Source organism: Sceloporus occidentalis, unplaced genomic scaffold (assembly GCF_023333645.1).
Source record: "Sceloporus occidentalis isolate IW3139 unplaced genomic scaffold, rSceOcc1.0.p SCAF_3, whole genome shotgun sequence".
Taxonomy (NCBI): Eukaryota; Metazoa; Chordata; class Lepidosauria; order Squamata; family Phrynosomatidae; genus Sceloporus; species Sceloporus occidentalis.
In genome coordinates, this window is record NW_028316983.1 from 213,975,358 (window position 1) to 213,995,882 (window position 20,525).

The 20,525-nt window shown below is 41.6% G+C and overlaps 1 protein-coding gene across 8 annotated transcripts in view; it reads left to right on the plus strand.

Moving 5' to 3' along the window:
* The window catches only part of LOC149317464 (carbonic anhydrase 3-like), an 86,024-nt gene that overhangs the window by 1,876 nt on the left and 63,623 nt on the right, over window positions 1–20,525 (plus strand). For 2 of the 8 annotated variants that reach the window (XM_089517552.1, XM_089517551.1), the window contains exons 1-4: window positions 699–2,004; window positions 2,865–2,998; window positions 9,167–9,914; window positions 11,022–11,107. The gene's annotated coding sequence lies outside the window, so the exon portion shown is untranslated. Of the gene's footprint in view, window positions 1–698; window positions 2,005–2,864; window positions 2,999–8,629; window positions 9,915–11,021; window positions 11,128–20,525 lie in introns of those variants that run through there. The other 6 variants (XM_089517556.1, XM_089517550.1, XM_089517553.1 and 3 more) reach the window with 6 other exon arrangements.

A 20,525-nucleotide genomic window follows, 5' to 3' on the forward strand; every position in this document is an offset into this window, starting at 1 on the left:
TGATATGTTACATAGCACTGTTTCTGTGCCACACAGAGACATTTAGAACTGTAATCAAAAGCCAAATACCAACCCCTTATGCTGAACTCAGTGGGATTAAGTATACTTAACTCTATGTTCGATTATAGTCTGAATGAAAGAAGACATCCAAACTTTCCCATGTTTACAATCCCACACAGATTTTAAGCATTTTATATTCAGCATCATGGGCAATATTGGCTGAAGTCAAACGTTCCAATCACTTTAGGAAAAAGTATAACAGGGTTTTACTTGGCAAAATTTGTTGAGAGTTGGTTTGTTTTTGCCTTCCTCTGAGAGAGTGTGACTTGCCCAAGGCTACCCAGTGGATTTCCATGGGGATTCAGGCACTGAATTCCAGAGTCATAGTCCAAACCACAGTACCAAACCACACTCTCTGTTCATTTTTAGTCTAATGTAAATATATGCCAACATAGTTACATTGTGCCCCACAATTATGCATCCAATTTTACAAGGGATGCCAGGTGAAAAACAACAAGGATCCTGTACCTTTTAACAGTTGTGTAGAGGAGGAAAATTTAGTAGGTGTTGATGGTCATGCAATCAGGATCTGTAGAAATTCCATCTTCTGCTCAATCATTAAAATAATAATAATAATATAAATTTTTATTTCTACCCCGCCCTTCCAAAAAATGATCAGGGCGGCTTACAAAGTTATAAAAACATTACAATACAAGTTAAAAGGTGAGGAGTTGTTGTTTTTCAATCTGGCAAGCGTTTTTATAAACATGCTACTAATTTTCCATGCATTATTATTTAATTTGGGTTAATTAACAGCATATGGAAATTTCAGAAGTTCCCCAGGCAGAAGAATGTGTGCTAAATCGCTAAAACAAGGCATTTGGTTTTAGCTTTTCCAACCAATAGGTGTCACTACACACAAAGTCATATTCAATAGATATCAGTTATCATAACTGTACCTGTTAAGAAAACATATTGAAGGGTAGCTATGTTGGCCACGTAGCGAAGTACAATAGCATCCAAAATGCACAAAATACATGAAGCTTTGAAGCTTTCCAATGTGTACTTTGTGCATTTTGGTTGGCTCGATAAAGATATCACTCTTTGGTGGAATTTGGATGTTATTGTACTGAACCTGTTACGGTGGTTTTAAGATTATCATTGCGCTAGAACTTAAACCTGAATGTGAAATAGACTTGGATTATCAAATCCTGGCTACCTCTGAGTCGTTTGTAAAGTAACCCCAAAACTAACACAATACTGTACTTTAGAAATTGTTGAGACCAAAGCAAGTTTAGTTGCATTAACCAGAAGGCTGCAATCCTATATAAACTTTCTTAGCTGTAAGCCACACACTACTGAATGAAAGCATAAAAGTTTAGATTATTTCAGGATCAAGCAAGTCTGTGTCCTACTAAATCTGAGTAAATGGGTAACTGGTAAGCCAACAATTCTGTAAATTTTACTGATGCAATGGGTCTACAATGTTTGGGACTAGCCATTGGATTTAGGCCCATATATTCCTGTTTTAGAAGAGATGCTGTTTAAAGTGGTGAAAGATCTGTTTGTTACGTATTTTTCCTGAGCTACACAGCCTATATTTAGCATGCTTTGTTTTATGACAGGACATTCAAAATGAACATGGGCTAAATTTGCATATCTGATACCAAGGCACATATCTTCCTTGCTTAGGAACAAAACTATATAATTTAAAATGAGTTTATGGTCATAGCAAGGCATGCTCATTCCTCTTAACATCTACTGGTAGTCTGATCCTTCAGTGCACTAGAGAAAGTACAAACAAGTAAAGTCTAAACATAGTGCTGGTGCTCAGCCACCAGCATGACTTAATTTTCCTCCCTTTCTATGTCTCCTTGATGCAGGCTTCTGTGTTTCCTGAAAACATGCTTTAGAGAATTTTTCAACTGTTTGGAGCAGGATTTGAGTGTATATGGGTGGCTGGCTGGGACCGTAGCGGTGTTTCTGCTGATAAAAATGCAGAAGGTATTAACAGTGAAATATTATAATGTGCTGCATGATATTCACAGATAAAAATGGGCACATGGCCAATCAACATCAGAGTGTTATCAAATGGCAAATGTTATCAATGAGGAAGAAAACAAGCAAGGAGAGGCTGCAGTGGTTTGCTTTTACCTTAGCCTAACAGGGAAGGAAAAAATGTCCCCTTCTTCTCCCTGAGTTGAGTGCAAATTACTTTTGTTTCAATTTCAAAATTGAGGACAAAGCGGGAAGTGAGAGGAGAAAAGAGAAACAAAGATTTTTAAAGCAGCTGAAAAAATGAGATGGCAGAACTGGGACTGTCCCTTCCTAAATGGGACACTTGGAGGGTATGTATTATTAACTCAGCCATTCATAATTCATTGTTGCTAATAATACAAACCTCCTCATGCTAGGGAAACCAGTTAACACATGTAATGTAATTAAGATACTGCTTTTATTGTCATTCCAGCCTCTAGTAATAAACTGGAATTTCATAGTGGATTGTAATTCAGCAGCCTTTCACTCTATTCTGTCATGGATGTTTCTTAGCTCCACAGTGCCCACCTTAAGATCTGTGACAAACTATCCTGAGATTAAAATATTATCCCACTAATTTTTTCAGTATTGCCATTTCTAATGTGAGATTTGTGTCAGTTTATTGTATTGCATAGAAATCAGCCAGTGTGGCATAGTGGTTTAATGTTTGACTATGGTGCTGGAAACCAGGGTTGGCATCCCTGCTTAGCCTTGAAACCCACTGAGTGACCTTGAGCAAGGCACATGCTCTCAGCCTCAGGCCCTGGGAATGGCAAACCCCCTTGGAACAAATCTTACCATGAACAAATCTTGCCTTTGGGTTGCAGTAATTTGGAAACAAATTGAAGCACACAACAACAAGAATGCAGAAAGGCACTGCTGATGGAAGATGGCATGTATCACACTGGAAGAGGAACGAGTAAATGAAACTTTGATGTGCTTTGCTCCAGCCACAATTTAGGTGTGTTTTGGAGTTTGTTTTTTTAAACAGGAATTTGATCTGAAGTTGCCAAAAATCACCCACAAGAAGCTCGGGCTTATCTACACCAGCCAGCATACTCTGGGCTGCTCCCAGAGTATTCTGGCCCCAGAGATGGCCAGGATTCCCCGTTACCTCTACACTTGGTAGCAACGCCAAGTAAGACTCTCCACATGCATCTCCACTGTGTTCGCCACAGCTGTCATGAGTAATAGAATCATAGAATCAGAGTTGGAAGAGACTACGAGAGCCATCCAGTCCAACCCCCTGCCTTGTAGGAATATACAATCAAAGTATTCCCAACAGATGGCCATCCAGCCTGTTTAAAAACCTCCAAAGAAGGAGAGTCCACCATTCTCCAAGGGACTGTGTTCCACTGTCAAACAGCTCTTACTCTAAGAAAGTTCTTCCCATGTTCAGGTGGAATCTCTTTTCCTCCAGTTTGAACCAATTGGTCCTGGTCCTATTCTCTGGAGATGAAGAAAACAAATCCACTCCATCTTGAGTATGATATCCCTTCAAATATTTAAACAGGGCTATCATATCACCTCTTAACTGTCTCTTCTCTAGTCTAAACATGCCCAGCTCTCTAATAGGGCATGGTTTCTGACTCTTCTGGGGTCAGAAATGAGGCACCTAGCATCAGTCACACAGCTGGGACCCTTGTTGTGACCTCGGAGGGAGTGATTCACACCAGCATTGGTTGTGTTGGGTGATACAGCAGGGATGCATGTGTAGATAACAATCCAGAGTGCTCCAGGTTTTCTTGCAAAATCCAGAGCAAAAGGTAAGTTTATATAAAGGAGCAAGAGGGTGTATTCAGTGCAGAGCTGGCTTTATGTTGTGTATACAGCTTACATTCAAATTGGGGATTTGGCCCTGCCTGGTGAAGATAGCTTGCCAGAGAGACTGTTTTATTGGCCCATGTAGACAAGCCCCTAGTCTTCTGAGGCTGTGTTAATAATAATAATAATAATGCTTATTTATACCCCGCTCTTCAACCAAGGTTACCAGGGAGGCTTACAATTAGACATTTCCCTGCCCTCGGGCTTACAATCGAAAAAAGACAAGACACAAAAGGAGAAGGGAATGACAGTAGGGAAGGGGGAAAGTCCATCAGATCTGCTCTCCCTCAGAGGACTGTTGGAACAGAGCAGCTCAAGATTTTACTTTGGATGCTCTGGGAAGTTGGGTAAGGAGATGGGACTGAACACGTTAAACAAAATTGTCAACAAGAGCAATAGTTTTGCCAATAGCTAACTGCAAATTATTAACTCCTGAAAATAAGTTTGTAAAAAAACAAACATGCTATATAGGCCAGACCTGGGAGGAGTTACTGTTTTGGACTACAACTCCCAGAATTCCCCAACCAGCATAGCCATTTTTTAACTTCTGGCATACCACCTCATACTGACCTAGGTGAAACTGCAGAATGACAAAAGCAGGCACAGCCAACTATTTCTCATGGTTGGGAGAGTACCTTCTGCAGTGTTCAATGAGGAGGCATCAGATGGAAACATGTTCACAGAGAGTGTGTTTTAAAGCAGTATTGAATGCAACACTCCTCTTTCCCCTAAAAGACCACTTAATCATTGACAATGAAACTGAAAAATAGCCTAATAGGCCTTTGAAATATGTTGACAGCCTAAAGCCACCAGACAAGCACAACCTTTCACCACAATTGTAATTCCTTCACTGCCAGATATTCTAGCAGAAATATACAGCTGTATTGGTCCCAATGGTGCATCAACACTTCCCTTCAAAAGCAGTCAGGCAGCTATTGTTTCACAATCTGCCCAGCTTTTTAATGCTGCTGTTCATGCTTGACATCTTTGAGCAGAAAGACATTTCTGGAACAATTCTTCCAGGATATCCACCCCCAATGACACAGGTTGCCTGAAAGTTGTAGGGTCTTTTCAAACTATATAGTTAGAGAACTCTGATTCCACCTTAACAGTAATGCTGGCATCCATCTCATATAATTTTCAGTTGAGGGAGAGTCATTTAGAATTTTCAACCAGAGAGCTCTAGTACCTCACCAAACTTTAAATCCTAGGATTTCATAAAATGCAATCATGACAGTAAAAATGGAATCATAGTATAAATGTGTTGTCTGAAATGGCCCCTAGTGTTTGTAGAGACAAGCAGAACTCATATGTGGCAGAAGATTCCTCAAAGCAGATTTTTGACAGATCATCCTATTTTGGTTAGAAGAATTACATTTGGCCTTATCACATGTGGGGGGTTTGTCTGGTGGCTTTAGGCTGTCAACATATTTCAAAGGCCTATTAGGCTCAGATCCGCAGTCACTCCTGTTCTAGCAATGCGAAACATTGTTTTTTCACACCAGATCCGGAGTCACTCCTGTCTAGCAATGCGAATTCACGTTAAAATGTGATGTTTTATCACACCTGGTTGCCTTTCCGTTGCCCTTCCGAATTGAGGGGGAAGCGGAGACAGTTCGATTCCAGAAAAGTCATGTGATGCGGATTCAAGCAAAGTGTACATTGTATTACCACACCAGAGGGTCCCACAATTCGAATCGGCACCCTTATGCATACTCAATGGGGATCTGGACGCTGTCCTCCTTCCCTGTCCCCTCCTTAGCTGTCATCCTTCATCGGGGTGAAGGAGCAGTCAGGGCATGATGGGATAGGCCGCAGGGGGTCACTGGGGCCAGGATCAGGATGAAGGAGCAGGCAGGGTATGATGGGATGGGATGGGATGGGATGGGATGGGTGGCAGAGGCGGCGAGATGGGGTGAAGGAGGAGGAGGAGGGGGATGAAGGAGCAGGACGCAGGAGGCCCGGGGGGGGGGGGGGGCGACATCGGAGTGATCTTGCACACCAGACCAATTCAAAGTGAAATTGAAGTGACCTTAGAAGCAGATTTTGGTGAATTTGCTTGTTAACGAATTCACAAAAATGAGGAGTCGGTGCAGATTGAATGTGGAAATGCCTCGTAAGAGCCCCCCATAGAAAGCAATCACGTGAGATAACACATCACGTTTTAGCGTGAATTTGCATCGTTGGACCTGCAATCACATTGGAACTGAGCTGCAAAAAGCTGCAAAAACCTCCGTGTGATAAACACCATTATCTCATTTCCAGCTAACTCCGCATTTCTCTAACAAGAAACTTGCGGGTAATATCCTAAATGGGCCATTCTGACTGACAGATTCTAGGAGCTGTAATGTAGGAAATAATTCTTCCATGCTCTGTATTTAATCTGTTACTTCCTGTTTTAATCAAACCATAATTTGCCATTATAAACAAACTGTTCAATTATTATTTTAAAAAATCCTTCCAAACTGAGACTGCAAATCCAGATGGTGGTTTGTAATCTTGCTTTGGAGGGAGCATGGTGCTTGCTCACTCAAACTCTCCAATACAAAAGAGTTTGGAAGAAAATCTGGATCAGCTTCTGTCTCTTCTAGAAACAACAAACTGTTCTCTCTCTCCTCCACTGTCTCTCTGTCTCAACCAGTAGCCCGTAATAACACATTCGGTATGGAACTAGGCCGCCTGCCAGGTGACATTTCCAGACAGCAGCATCTTCCATGGTGCTGTGTGGTATGGGGCTCTGTGGTGTTGTATTAACATTGGCTTTCCTTGCAAAAAATGTCCCACACAGCCATTCAAAAAATTTGGAGTAAGGGCCAAACTATGTGAGATGGTGGAAGATCTGTGTTTTAAAAATGCAGACCTATTCCCGTCAGATGTAATAAAGTATGTGTGTGTATAACTTGAAGCACAAAGGGTAGATGGGTGGGAACTTGGTCCTTTCTCCCATAGCTAGTGAAGATGAACTGGGGCAGAGTGGGGCGAATGCAATAGGTAGAGGAAGGGTTCTACATTCCTCTTCTTTACAAATGTTTTGAACTTTAATCTCTTCCTCTGCTGACATGTAATTGGGACATTTGGAGGCACAGTTACTGAGGTCACACATAGTTTCCCTCAAGTATTGGACACAACCTACCCAGAAAATAATTGTATCGGCAAAACATAAATTGCTAAAAATAAAAATCAATCAGAATTGTGCAAGGGAAATTTCCAGGAGATTTGGCCTGATATTTTTGCCTTCTCAAGCAGAGCAATCTTAACATAGATTCCCCTCTTTTTCTTCAGTATGAATCTGTGAAGAGGAACATATGAAAAGTTCATTGGTTTGATCTGAAAACTATTTAAAACAAGTTTTCAATATTTATGTAATCTATCAAAAGTAAGTTGAAAAAGAGGGAAATAATCTGGTTTAAATGTTAGCAGGTAGAGCAGAAGCTTCAGCACTTAAGGGGCTTTCAACCATCAAGAGACAGCTAACATCACACTGTTGTCAATATCCTTGCAGCAGAAGGCACAGTTGTGGGTGCAAACTCATGATATAGCAAGCTGTGAAAAGTTAGATGAGAACATGGAGTCCCAGTCCTTGTTTTCAGCCCCAGTATCCAATATATGCAGCAAACATAGTGTAGGGCTGTTGAGCCTGATACTGTGTAGAGGGCCTCCACCCTTGTCTATATGTCAAAGATGAAGAGCTTTGTCCTGACTACAACTTAACTAGCATTGAGGACTTGTCTCAAGGGGATTGTCTGGAGCTCCCACTATCAATCTGAACTGACCACACTGAGCAAACTGCCACAAAACCAAAATTGGGGTTCCAAAAAGCAGGGATGAACCACAGCAATTCATATCAGGACAGAGGCTTAACTCAAATAGCTCTTTTACAAGGCAAATTTTCAAAGCATTGAGCATGACTCTGGTTTAGCTTTCAGAAATTTTATGTAAGCCGCTCTGATTGCTTGTACAGAGAAGCGAGATACAAATTAAAGTTTTATTATTATTATTTATAAACGGAGATGGAACAAAGGGCACAATTCTTCCAAAGATGTAGATTTTCCTATTGGAACACATGCCTAACTCAAAATAGTAGTCACATATCAGGAAAATGTTGCCTTGTTTCAGTTTCATTAATAAACGTTAATATGATCTATTGTATAACAATACAGTTTGCCCTCCATATGTACAGATTCAACAATCCACGCCTTGAAAATATTCCAAAAAAATATAAATTCCAGAAAGCAAACCTTAATTTTGCCATCTTAGATAAGGGACACCATTCTACTATGCCACTGTATATAATGGGACTTGAGCATCCAAAGATTTTGGTATCCATGGGGGGCCATGGAACCAAACCCCAGTGGATACCATGGGCTCACTGTACCTCCTTTCCTCATAAAACCTATTTTACCATCTTTAACTTATTGACTGTGGCCCCACAAATAAGATCACAATAAATACTGAAAAAGTTGCCCCACAAAACAAACACAAACACTCTCTTACATCTAAATAAGGCTTAACAATCTTACACTTAAGATTCTGCACTTAAAATATGCTGTTATTTAAATGAAAATCATAATGAATATTTCCAAATTTTTTCCTAATTATAGGAAAAATGTGGCAGAGGATTGTTTTAGCTGTAAGCAAGGAATCATAAGTTCATACTACAATCCCCCTCCCTTTTCTCTAGCTGTACTCACACAATAGATAAGTTAAAGAAAATTAACCCTACTTAAAAATTCCAGACTTCATTTTGTTATTATATTTCACTTGCCCAAAATTGTTGACAACACCAATTATTTGCCCCATTTCATTCTAACTTCAGGCCTGGCCATGGGATAAAGACTACTTTGGTTGTCTTGATAAATAACGTATTTGTGGAACTAGACAAAGGTGATGTGTCCCTCCAAAGAATGTGTCCATGCTGGTTCTACTGGATCTCAGTGGCTTTCAGTACCATAATTCATGGTATCCTTCTGGGCTGCCTCTTTGGGATGGGACTTGTTTTACATTCATTTCAGGCCTTCTTGGAGGTGTACTCTCAGAATGTGGTGCTGGGGGAGGCCAGTTTGACATCTTTACAATCAATCTATGGGGTTCATCAGGTTTTGGTTCTGTCCTCTCCATTCTATTTAATATCTAAATGAAACCACTTGGAGAGGTCATCTGGAGTTTTGGGGTTGGGTGTCACCTGCTGCCAGTGTTGCCAATGTGGTGACTTTCACATGAAAACAGGGACTTTTCAGAGCTTTTCATGTGATTTTGGTGCCTGGCTCTATTTCAGTGGATTTTTGGTGACTTTTGCCCATTTCAGCTCCAGACCTGACTCTAAGAGTGAAGTTGGCTACAGAGCAACCAACCCTTTGGAGTGTCACACACTCAAAGTTTTCAGCCAATCAGAGAGAGGACTGGAGAGTGGTCACCGCCCCCGCCCTCAGGAAGCACTCTGTCATGGCCAGCCAAGAGCAGCTCTCGGAGGATGAGGAGGAGGACAAGCCTCCTCCAGAGCAAGAGCTAATTGAGGCTACACCAGGTGCTCATCCTGCTCTGCCAGGTCCCAGCTGTGCTCTCCCAGCCTCAGAGGAGGAGGCCCAACCAGGTCCTAGTGCTAGTGAGAGGCCTCCTGTGGTGCAACAGCCTAGTGGTGACTCTGGGAAGGAAGCTTGCCTGGAGGTGCCTACTTACAAACAGAGAAGGGCTGAGAGTGCTTGCGGGCACAGATCCAAGAGGATTGCAGAGAGGCAATTAGCCAACCAGCCTCAGGTGGCATGGGGGAGAGTTTCCCTTACTTAAGCTGTAGAGAGGCCTCCACTCAGTGCCAGAGTTTATTGCATGATTCCTTGGTGTGATTGCTGCTGGCACTGGCTCCTTGTATCTTGACTCCTTGTTGCTTTGACCTCGGACTGGACCTTTGTTATCTTCTGGCTGCTTTGACCTTGGACTGCTTGATTACTCTGACTCCCGGTATCCTGACTTCGGCTTGGCTTTTGGACTGCTCTGACTTCTGGTATCCTGACTTCGGCTTGGCTTCTTGGACTGCTCTCACGCTTACTCCTTGCAAGGTCTGTGTTCTGCTTCCACTTGCTGGGCTAAGCCATTCTTATTGGTGTGTGTCTGTGTGTGCTGGCTGCAATCCAGGACATTCTCTCTCTGTGTGTGTCTCTCTCAGCCCCTGACTCCCTCTTAAGTCTAGCTTTCCTAGACTTAAGTGTATTTCCTCAGGTGCATGGGAATTGTAGTTCATTGTGGCACCAGAGCTCTTTCTCACAAAACTACAATTTCCAGGGTTCCCTAGCACTGAGCCAGGGCAGCTAAAGCGGTCTCAAGCTGGATTATTTCTGCAGTATGGAATGGACCTTGAGCATTTTTAATAACTAAGGTCCAAAACACACTGCAGAAATAATCCAGTTTGTGACCTCTTTAACTCTCCTGGCTCAGTGCCAGGGAATCCTGGGAATTGTAGTTTGTTGTGGCATCAGAGCTCTTTCTGATAGAGAAGGCTCAATGTCTCACAAAACTACCATTCCCAGGGTTCCCTAGCACTGAGCCAGGGCAGCTAAAGCAGTCTAAAACTGGATTATTTCTGCAGTGTGTCTTGGACCGAACTCAGGCTGCATCTTCACTCCAGACTCCAGAGACAATCCAGTTTCATACTGCCATGGCCCAGTGCTATGAAATCCTGGGAACTGTAGTTTGTTGTCACACCAGAGTTTGCTGAGAGAGAAGGTTAAATGTCTCCGAAAACTAGAATTCCCAGGATTCTCTAGCACTGAGCCATGGCAATTAAAAGGGTGTCAAACTGGATTATTTCTGCAGTGTAGTTGCAGCCGAACATGTTTCTATTTGGCACAAAGCTTCCTGGACCCCCTTCATGTCAAAATAAGTATCTTAAAAGTATTAGAAGGACTGGAAGATTCTTTGGCTGGTTTTAATGGTAATTTTGAGAGTTGACATAAATTCCAATTATTTTTATTCAATTAGGGCTACGTTTTATTGCCATATTAACATTACGGGCACTTTTCAAAGATTTTGACTGAATATTTGGTGAGATATGGGGGGATTTGGTGAGTTTTGGGCCAAACATTTGGGGAATTATCTTCGAGGCTTGTTGGCAACACTGATGCTGACACACACTCTTTGTCTATCTGTCCCTCTTTCTCTTTACACAGATCCAATGAAGCTGTTTCAAAACTAAAGCAGTGTTTGCTGTCAGTAATGGACTGGATGAAGATGAACAACCTGAAATTCAATCCAGGCAAGATAAAGGTGTTCCTGGTAAATCCTAAAGCAGATCAGGAAAGAGAGATTCACTTGTGCTAGATGGAGTTACACTCCCTTTGAAATTTTAGGTTAGCAGCCCATGGACTCAAATCTGAATATGGATATCCAGGTTTTGGCTGTGGCCAGGAGTGCATTTACACAGTTAAAACTAGTGTGCCAGCTGTATGCATTCCTGGGGATGTCAGATCTGGCTATGGTTACACATGCCTTGATTACATCCTGTTTGGGCTACTGTAACTCACTTTATGTGGGCTGTCTGTGGAAATTATTCAACAACTTCAGTGAGCAAAATGCTGTGACAAAGTGGCTGATTGGGGTTGGTTACAGGGAACATATAAACCATCTGAACATAAAAGCTTCACTGGCTACCAGTCCATTTCTGAACAGGATCCAAAGTGCCTATTATGGCCTTTAACCTTACATGGCTTGAATCCAGTCTATCTAAGATTGCATATTTTAAAATGCCAAATTTTAAGATCCTTGGAAAAGGACTTTCTCTTGGTTCCACTACCATCATAGGTATGTTCATTGAGGACATAGGAGAGAGACTTCTCAGGATGCATCTACACTGTAGAAATACTGTGGGTTGACACTACTTTAATTGCCATGGTGCCATCCTACAAAATCCTGAGCCTTCTCCATGGGTGCTCCTGGCTGTGGAACTCCTTTCCATGAGCAGTCTGGTTGGCTCCTTCCCTCATGTCTTTCTACCATCAAGCAAAGACATTTTTATTTAGTTACACTTTTGAATTTTAATAAGGAGTTGCAGTATGTGAAGTGGTGTTCTATGTGTGTTCTCTCTCTCTCTCTGTGTGTGTATAGTCACATGCACACAAACATGTTTGTAGAAGTTTTGTATAAGTTTTAAGTGTTTTTAGTGTTTTAGCTGTTTTAATCATGTTTTTAATAATGTTGACATTTAATTCCTTTTTAACTGTTGTAAAGTAATGTTTTAATTGACAATAAAGTAATGTTTTAATTAGGCGTTAGTAGGTCTCCCAGTGCAATTCTGTGGTCAACTTCTGGCAGATGTTGATTACAGATTTACACTAGAGGACCTAGAAATTCTCAGAGAATGTTCTCTCAGGATTACTTGTAGTTTTCCACTGTCATGGGAGTCCTATACCCCTAACTCCAGAGAATGTGGTAGACCCACTGTTAGACCTTTTACTTTGTGTGACTTTATGTACAGCTAGCTACATAGCAGAGATGATAAGAAATCCCTTTACTGAATTGTGAAGATGCATAGTGAGACACTGGTAAGAGCACCTGATATGCATCATGATCGATATGCATCAGTGGGCAATGTGCATTGGTGTGCAATACACATCACTGCACATAATACTGTGTGTTAGTGGGCAGTGGGCATCAGTGCACAATATGCATCACTGCATACTGCACATTGTGCACTGTTATGCATTTCACCCCAATGAACATTGTACACATGTACACATTGTACACATCAGTTACTTTGCCCGCTTTGTAACATAATAGCAACTCTCTACTGCATATGGACATTACACAACAGTTCTAGTTCATGCAGATGAAAGTGCACTTATGAAGAAGTAAGTACTCAACAAGTTTTTGGTGCATAGGTGGAGAACACATGGCCCTCCAGATGTTATTGTCCTGCAGCTCCTATCAAAAAAGGAAGTTGTCTGAAGGTTGATGGGATCTTTGGTCTAACAACTTCTGGAAAGAAATGCATTCCCCAGCCTTGCAAAGTGTGGGGGCATTCCCACTTGGCAGATAAAATGGATTATATTGGTGCGATTCCGATTCGGATTATGTTCCGGGAATAATTTGAATTTTTTCCATCGTTTCCATTACCAAAAGTGGCAAATTACCTCGATTCATTTAGACCCTGTTTTCCTTCCCATTTATTTTAAATCGCTTTATTTTAAAGCGGATTAACTTGCTCCCCGTTCCCATTTGTGTCCACAAGCTGTCAATCAAGCGCGTAGGCTTCAGATGTCACAAGTCTAGGTTTTTTTTTTATTTTTAGGGCAGCCAATGAAAATTGGCTGCATCCAAGGCTCTTCTGTTGTGTCTCCCCAGACTAGAAGGAGGCTTGGCAAATCGGATCAAGGAGGAGAAGGCAGCGGGCATCATTATTGGGGAGAGAATCTTTGGGGAAGAGAGAAGATAAGGCTCGATCCCCCCCCCCTCAGATCCCTGGACGTCCAAGCTCTCCATTCCCCAAAATCGCTTTGCCTTCCCCATTGCTCTCTGGGCTGTCTGGGGGGGGGGGGGGGGCAGCGATCAAGCAGGCATGTCCTGCAAAGCCCATCCCTTAGTTCCTCTGGAAGGAGTCTCCTTTCCCAAAAATCCCTTTGCCTCCCCCATTGCTCCCTGGGCTGTCTGGGGGGCGATCAAGCAGGCATGTCCTGAAAAGCCCATCTGCTGCTCAGGCGCTCAGGCAGAGTTGAAAAAAGAAAAAAGAATAGTTAAAAATTGTGTTCAATGGCTCTCCTCACACATTGGTCTATGAATGAGGAGCAGAGGGGAGGTTGCAATCCACCGGGGGAAAGTCTATGCGAATTGAAGAAAATGGCGCTGGCAATGCAGAAAGAGAACAAAAAGGTGACACCCCCAGGCCAGCCCCTTGAGCGCTGCTCCTCCCATCTCCAGGTTCCCGAATCAGACACCCTTTCGTTCCCATTCGGATACCGCGAATCATACCCCGCTTTCAAAAATAACCTGCGTTATAACCTACTATTTTTTAAAACCGGTTTATAGGCGTCTAATTCGAATTATATGATATAATTCGATTTTGAATCGAATCGCAGTGGAAACGATTCTGGGGCATTGAGGAACTAATTCAGGCATCAGTGGGAACGACACCTCTTAATTCGTTTCATGATCCGCTTTATAGGCAACTGGGAACGCGACCTGTGACATTAAGCAATAAACAGGCTCAGGAGGTCTAACAAATAACACACCTTGCTCCCACTAGGTTTTTACCAAATTGGTTTTTTTTTTGCAAATTGTCCTAAGTATCTTGAACCAAGTTTTGCTTTGTTCCCCCTTATAGGTAACAGGCTAATTAATGAGCCGTAAGAAGGAAAATGGTCTCAGTTTGCACTCCTATTTTTCAGGAGTCTGTTTGTATAGGCTTATTTATATATGAAAGTAATTGGATGATCAGCCCAGCTGTAAATATTTGGATAAAATTGCTGAACAACATTCCAATTAACCCAGTTTATTCAAAAATTAATGCCTGCAAATGCAGGGCTTTACACAGATGTAATGGGAAATAAATCTAATAAGTCTAAAAAGGAGGTCAGGCACAGATAGTTTAGCTATGACACCATAATGCCTGTTTCAGATTACAAGCATGGAAAGTGTTGCTGGCTGCCTCTGATCTCCAAATGTCATTAGCACCCTGTGTTCTTTCAAGATTCTGCATTGTCTGAACATGCTTGCAACACGATATGCATTCATTTATACTTCACAAGTTTTTTTTTTGGGGGGGGGGGTTTCTTGTTCAGCTCTGAAAGACACTGAGTACTTCTCATTCCTAGCTGAACCCAACAACTAGCTCTTCTGCTGTCAGGGCTTACAACAGCCCTTGCAATGTTAAAGTGAGGATTGGGGGGGGGGGGGGGAGCATCTATTTTCCTTTGGCAGCTTTGTTTAGTAACAGACACTCCTTAAGGTTTTTGACTTACTGTATTGTGGTGACATTAAGTGAAGCATGCACATTAATATATTCACTAGGATGTTTCCTTCAATAGGTTGGAGAGCAGATACTTTGCAGATCCATCTTTTTGTGAGATATTGTTGCAGTTCACTTAAAGTCATGATTACATTATCTGGTCCTCATTTTAAAACAATTCAGACTATACCAATACACTACACAAGTGTAAATATGTCAGCATAGGTGATAGTGGTAGGAAGAGGGGAAATGCTATGTGCATTTATTTATTTATATATATATATATTTTCTATGCCACCTTTCTCCCAGAAAGGGACCCCCAAAGTGGCTCACAGATAAAACTTTAAAACTTTTGCAATAAAAATGTCAAAACAATTAAAACCATCTAGCCAAAAACAGTATAAAAACAGTACATAAAGCATGCAAAATTAAAAACATAACTAAAGCACACACACCATATAAAAGTCTCCTTGATATGATTATATATTAAGAGCTTGCTTGAATAAAAATGTCTTTGCCTGCCAGTGAAATGAAAGCAGGGAGGGGGGCAGTCTAATCTCCCATTCCAGAAGGTGGGAGCAGTTACTGAGAAGGCTCTCTCTTGTGTCCTCACCAAGCAAGCCTATGATGTGGGGCAGGACTGAGAGAAAGTCTTCTCCCATAGATCTTAGGACCCTTGCAGGTTCTCATGGCTACAGATATAGCCCAGAGCTAAGCTGTTCAGGGCTTTAAAGGTCATGACCAGCACTTTGAATTATGCCTGGAACTGAACCGGTAGCCAGTGGAGCTGTTTCAACAAGGGAGATATATGCTCCCTATAATTGGCTCCAGTGAGCATTCTGGCTACCAGTTTCTGACCAGTTTCCAAAGGCAGACCCATATAGAGTACAGCAATTTAAACAGGATGTAAACAAGGTATGTGTCACTGTAGCCACATTTGATGTCTCAAGGAACAGTGGAGGTGGAAGAATATCTGTCTACATCCATATAGCCAGAAGCTCAATGAAAAAAATCAGCCTCCAGGACTTCCTAGGGGTCCTCCATAGGTCTCACAGGGTGACATCATCACTGCACATTTGGCTCCACAACCAATTCACCAATTTGTAATTCAGTTGTTACTCTTCCCCATTGCAGTTGTTGTTGTTGTTCAAGGGTGTGTGCATGCTTGTATGTGTACATGCCTTGAGACCCTCCTCCTCCTTTCATATTCTCTAGCTAGACCACCGCAGTATTTTTCACAACAGCATAAGAGTCCTGTCTCGTACAGATTCTGTATCTGGCCAGTCTCTTTGGACTGTCCATCATGACCCTTATTCTTTAAACCATCTATAGACTTGTAGGCATTCTGTCTTGTACATATCTGTAAGGACAGCTTTTATGTGCTGATATCTAATTTGAAAATTAGGTACAGTATATGAGTTAATCAACATGTTGCACTTGTTCTTGCTTAGAAGTGTTTCTGCTCTGTGTTTCATTAGATTATATGTTTCAAAGCTGAGTCTCTTTCCAGAAAATCCCAAAGCAATATCTACCAAGATAGTTGCTATTATAAACATGTAAAATGGACATGAGTTTGGGCTGTTCAGTGGAATAACAAAAGCTTTTGGATCATATATAATAATATAATAATAATAATATTTATTTGTATACCGCCCTATGGGAAACCAATCCGGGCGGTTGACAACAGTAAAATATAAAATACAACAATTAAAAACACTTTATCCCTCCCCCCCTTAAGACAGTATTAAACAGTATAACATATTAAAAACACAACATCAAAGCATAAAAACAACAATTAAAAACTAAAACCCCTGATATCCCTCTGTTGATCCTCAACCATCACTAAGATGGGGCCACGGGAGGAATGAGGGAATCAGGGAACCTGGGCCGGGATGGTTAATCTAGAGCCAAGGAAAATATATTTTAGCTGAGAACTTATAGCATAAGCTATCTTGGTAAGAATTGCACATCTGAAGCAAAAATGTAATTGGAAGTATTTCATTAGTATTCCAAAAATATGAATATGAATAGGAGGTATTATAAATCTAGACCTAGCTGGATGATTTTATCCTGTCAGTACTTTTGTTCATAATCTCTTAAGAGTCATGACATATAGATTCTGAATATCAGATTATGGATTCCAATGGCTCTGAACTATTCTTCATGAGCCCATCATTTTTCTTAGTCACATTTATAAAACTATTACATTTGATTCAAGAAAATGGATGTGGTAGATATGATTCTACTTATAGGGCCCGTACAGTCAGGCCAAAATAAAGCTGCTTTGGGTCACTTTGAAGGTATGCTGTTTAAATGATGTACGCCTCCTATGAGTCCGGAAGCCATGTCAAAGCCATGCTCAAGTCTTTAGGACTGGAGGGTGGCTTTGGCGCGGCTTCCGGACTCTTAGGATGCACGCATCATTTAAACAGCATACCTCCAAAGTGATCCAAAGCAGCTTTATTTTGGCCTGTCTGTACAGGGCCATAGTCTGAGAACATTATTTAAAAAGCTGTCAGTTCTGTAGATCCAGAAGTGTATCTCTATTAATTGCTTTCCCCATACAACCCCGAATATGTTAAATCTTGTCTGATTTTGGATGCTAAAGAGGGTTAGTGTTGGAATGGAGATTGCCAGGTAAAACCAGTGATCCCCAGCTTGGACTAGGAAAGAATCCTGCCTGAGAACCTACCTGTCAGTTAGAGTTGACAGTACTAAACTAGATCAACCAAAGATCAGACGCAGTAAAAAGCAGCTTGAAAATCTCACGTGGCAACTTGAATTCCCAAGTTCCCTTGGACCATCTTTTTCTGACCTCCTCAAACAGTCATGGGAGAGAGAAAGGAAAAAATGAGGATTGCCCCTCCTGGAAGTATGCAACAGTACACCACACCTCTTTGCATTGTTTTAACCTTTTTAAAACTAGCCATTCTTAAGAGCATATAAGTGAACATTTGGCAACTTCCAGATGAGTGTATTTTAATGTTTTTGCATTTTTGGCAGTCTATGGACTTTGTCCCATGGGGAAAATCGGGCAAAATTGGAGGTTTGCCTAATCGGTAATTATCCCATGCAAAATGTGATATCGCAGTTAGGATTTTCACATGATGTTGCTATTAAACAAGCAACAATCGGGCAGTAAACAGGCAATATACATCAACAAATCATTCACAGGGAAATACCAAAAATAATTTGTTACTATTTATTTCCTGATTGTTGCCTGTTTAATAGCAATGTGTCTGAAAATATTAATTGCGATATCACATTTTACACAGGATAATTGCTGTTTTAAATCCCTGATTTCCACCCTTGCCCAACATAAAAATTGGGCCATAGTATTACATTATAACTATTTACAATGCCTAATGAGTAAACTACAGGCTTGTAATCAGTTTTGTGCAGATGTCCCTGAATGACGCGAGCAACTGTAGATATAGACATGGACATTTCATTTGCATCATTGCCCATGCTGGATTTGTCATCACACATGTATATCAAGGCAGGGCAAAGTGCAGCCCTTGGGTCATATCTAGTCTCTCAAACCTGTTTTCACAACTTCTGATTCCACCGCCCCCCCCCCAAAAAAAAGATAAATTACCCCTGCTAGAATTGTCAATTCACCTTTTAAATAGGTTGAAACACCTCTCTCTACATAATCATCTGTTTTTAGAATCAGATGTTATGTCTGCTGCTCCTGGTATTCTTAAAGATGGTGTGTGAGTGTGTGATTTCATCAGTTTCTATGGCCCCTGGAATGTCCCAGGGACCCCCACCCCATCCCATAAAACATGTTCCAATGCAATACAGGACCTTAAAATGATATTTTACATTCAAATAAGTTTCAGTAGACTCTTCCAAACACAACTGAGGTAAGCCAAAGTACTGCAGCCAAATGAAGTGATAGATTTGGGATGTTATCAATGAAGGCAGAGTGGGAGACAGATGCACTGATCCATAAAACACAATATGCTGAAGTTTCAGCATGAGTAAACTGCCACACGACATAAAATTCTAGGAAGGCAAGTGCAGACTCCAAGCCATTTACCTCCTTTCTATGACAGGGCTGTGCATGTCACATGCCCTGTCCTGGATGCCACATGATCTATTTCCTAATTGTCCTGCTGCCTCAAATATGGTGGAAGAGGCTCTTCTTCTTCTTCTTCTTCTTCTTCTTCTTCTTCTTCTTCTTCTTCTTCTTCTTCTTCTTCTTCATCTTCTTCTTCTTCTTCTCCCACTTTTCTCCAAAAAATTAGGACTCAAAGCAATTGTCTTGTGTTAAAGTAAGATTCAGCTGCCAGTCCATGCTATTCAATCTGTGTATAGAACATTGCTCTTCACATCAGGCAGCAAAATGCTTTGGGACAAGCATTGGGGATGGGATGGCTAAGGAGATTATTGTGTGGCAAAAAAGCACGACTTACCTTTGACGGGATTACAGTCGCTTATGAGATTCAGTCAGGAATTATTGCATGAAAAATGCTGCCTATGCCACCAACATCGCTTGGCAACCGAATCCCGGCTGCATCCCATCTCCCAGCCACGCTCTGCTGGCCAATTTGCAAACATGGGAGGAAAAAGGTTTGATTTGTGTGTGTTAGGAAATTTTAAAGTCTGTCAATCTATCTGTAACCATTTCCAGCTGGTGCCAAGAAAGAAAGGTGTTTGCCTGTCTCTGACTCTGCTTGAAGGTGTATGCATGTTTTTTTGTTCTTGTTCAAGATTGTGCACCAAGAAGCTGAGGGGAGAGCCAATGGATCTATGTGCTTGCATTAGTACACCCTGCATAACCACACCATATATAGGGCTCTTCATATTTTTCATATCTAGAGCCTGGCATGTGATAAGAGGTCACAATGACCTTTCCAACACAGGGAAATTTCTGATGGGAAAGGAGCGTGGCCCAGAACACTTGTGGATGACCTAGCGTAGTATCGAGAAAAAGGTTAAATGGGTGTGTTGATTACTCCTTCCTCCTCCAGGCATGCTTCATACCCTATTGCACAAAGAGACAAAGAGGTCTCATTGCACAAGGACAAGTAAGACCAGTTTTCCTGTCTTATCCCTGCCATGTTCCCAGCCAATTTCTCTGTCCAACTACATGAGTTGTCCTAAACCCAATCAGTGTTTTGTTAATCCAAAATTAAAACTATCAGTTATTCCAGAATCCCATTGTTGGTTCTGTGTGAATACCATCAGTTTTTTGTTACACTGGTCAATATCACCAATAGAAGTACAGTGTATAGATCAAGGTAAATAACAGTGCCACTCTATTCTTCTTTGGTCAGGCCCCACCTGGAATACTGCGTCCAGTTTTGGGCACCATAATTAAAAAAGGACATTGAGAAACTGGAGCGTGTCCAAAGGAGGGCGACTAAAATGGTGAAGGGTCTGGAAACCATGCCCTATGATGAACGCCTTAGGGAGCTGGGAATGTTTAGCCTGGAGAAGACAAGGTTAAGAGGTGATATGATAGCCCTGTTGAAATATTTGAAGGGATGTCATGTTGAGGAGGGAGCAAGCTTGTTTTCTGCTGCTCCAGAGACTAGAACGCGGAACAATGGATGCAAACTACAGGAAAAGAGATTCCACCTCAACATTAGGAGGAACCTGACAGTAAGGGCTGTTCGACGGTGGAACAAACTCCCTCAGAGTGTAGTGGAGTCTCCTTCCTTAAAGGTCTTCAAACAGAGGCTGGATGGCCATCTGTCGGGGATGCTTTGATTGTGATTTCCTG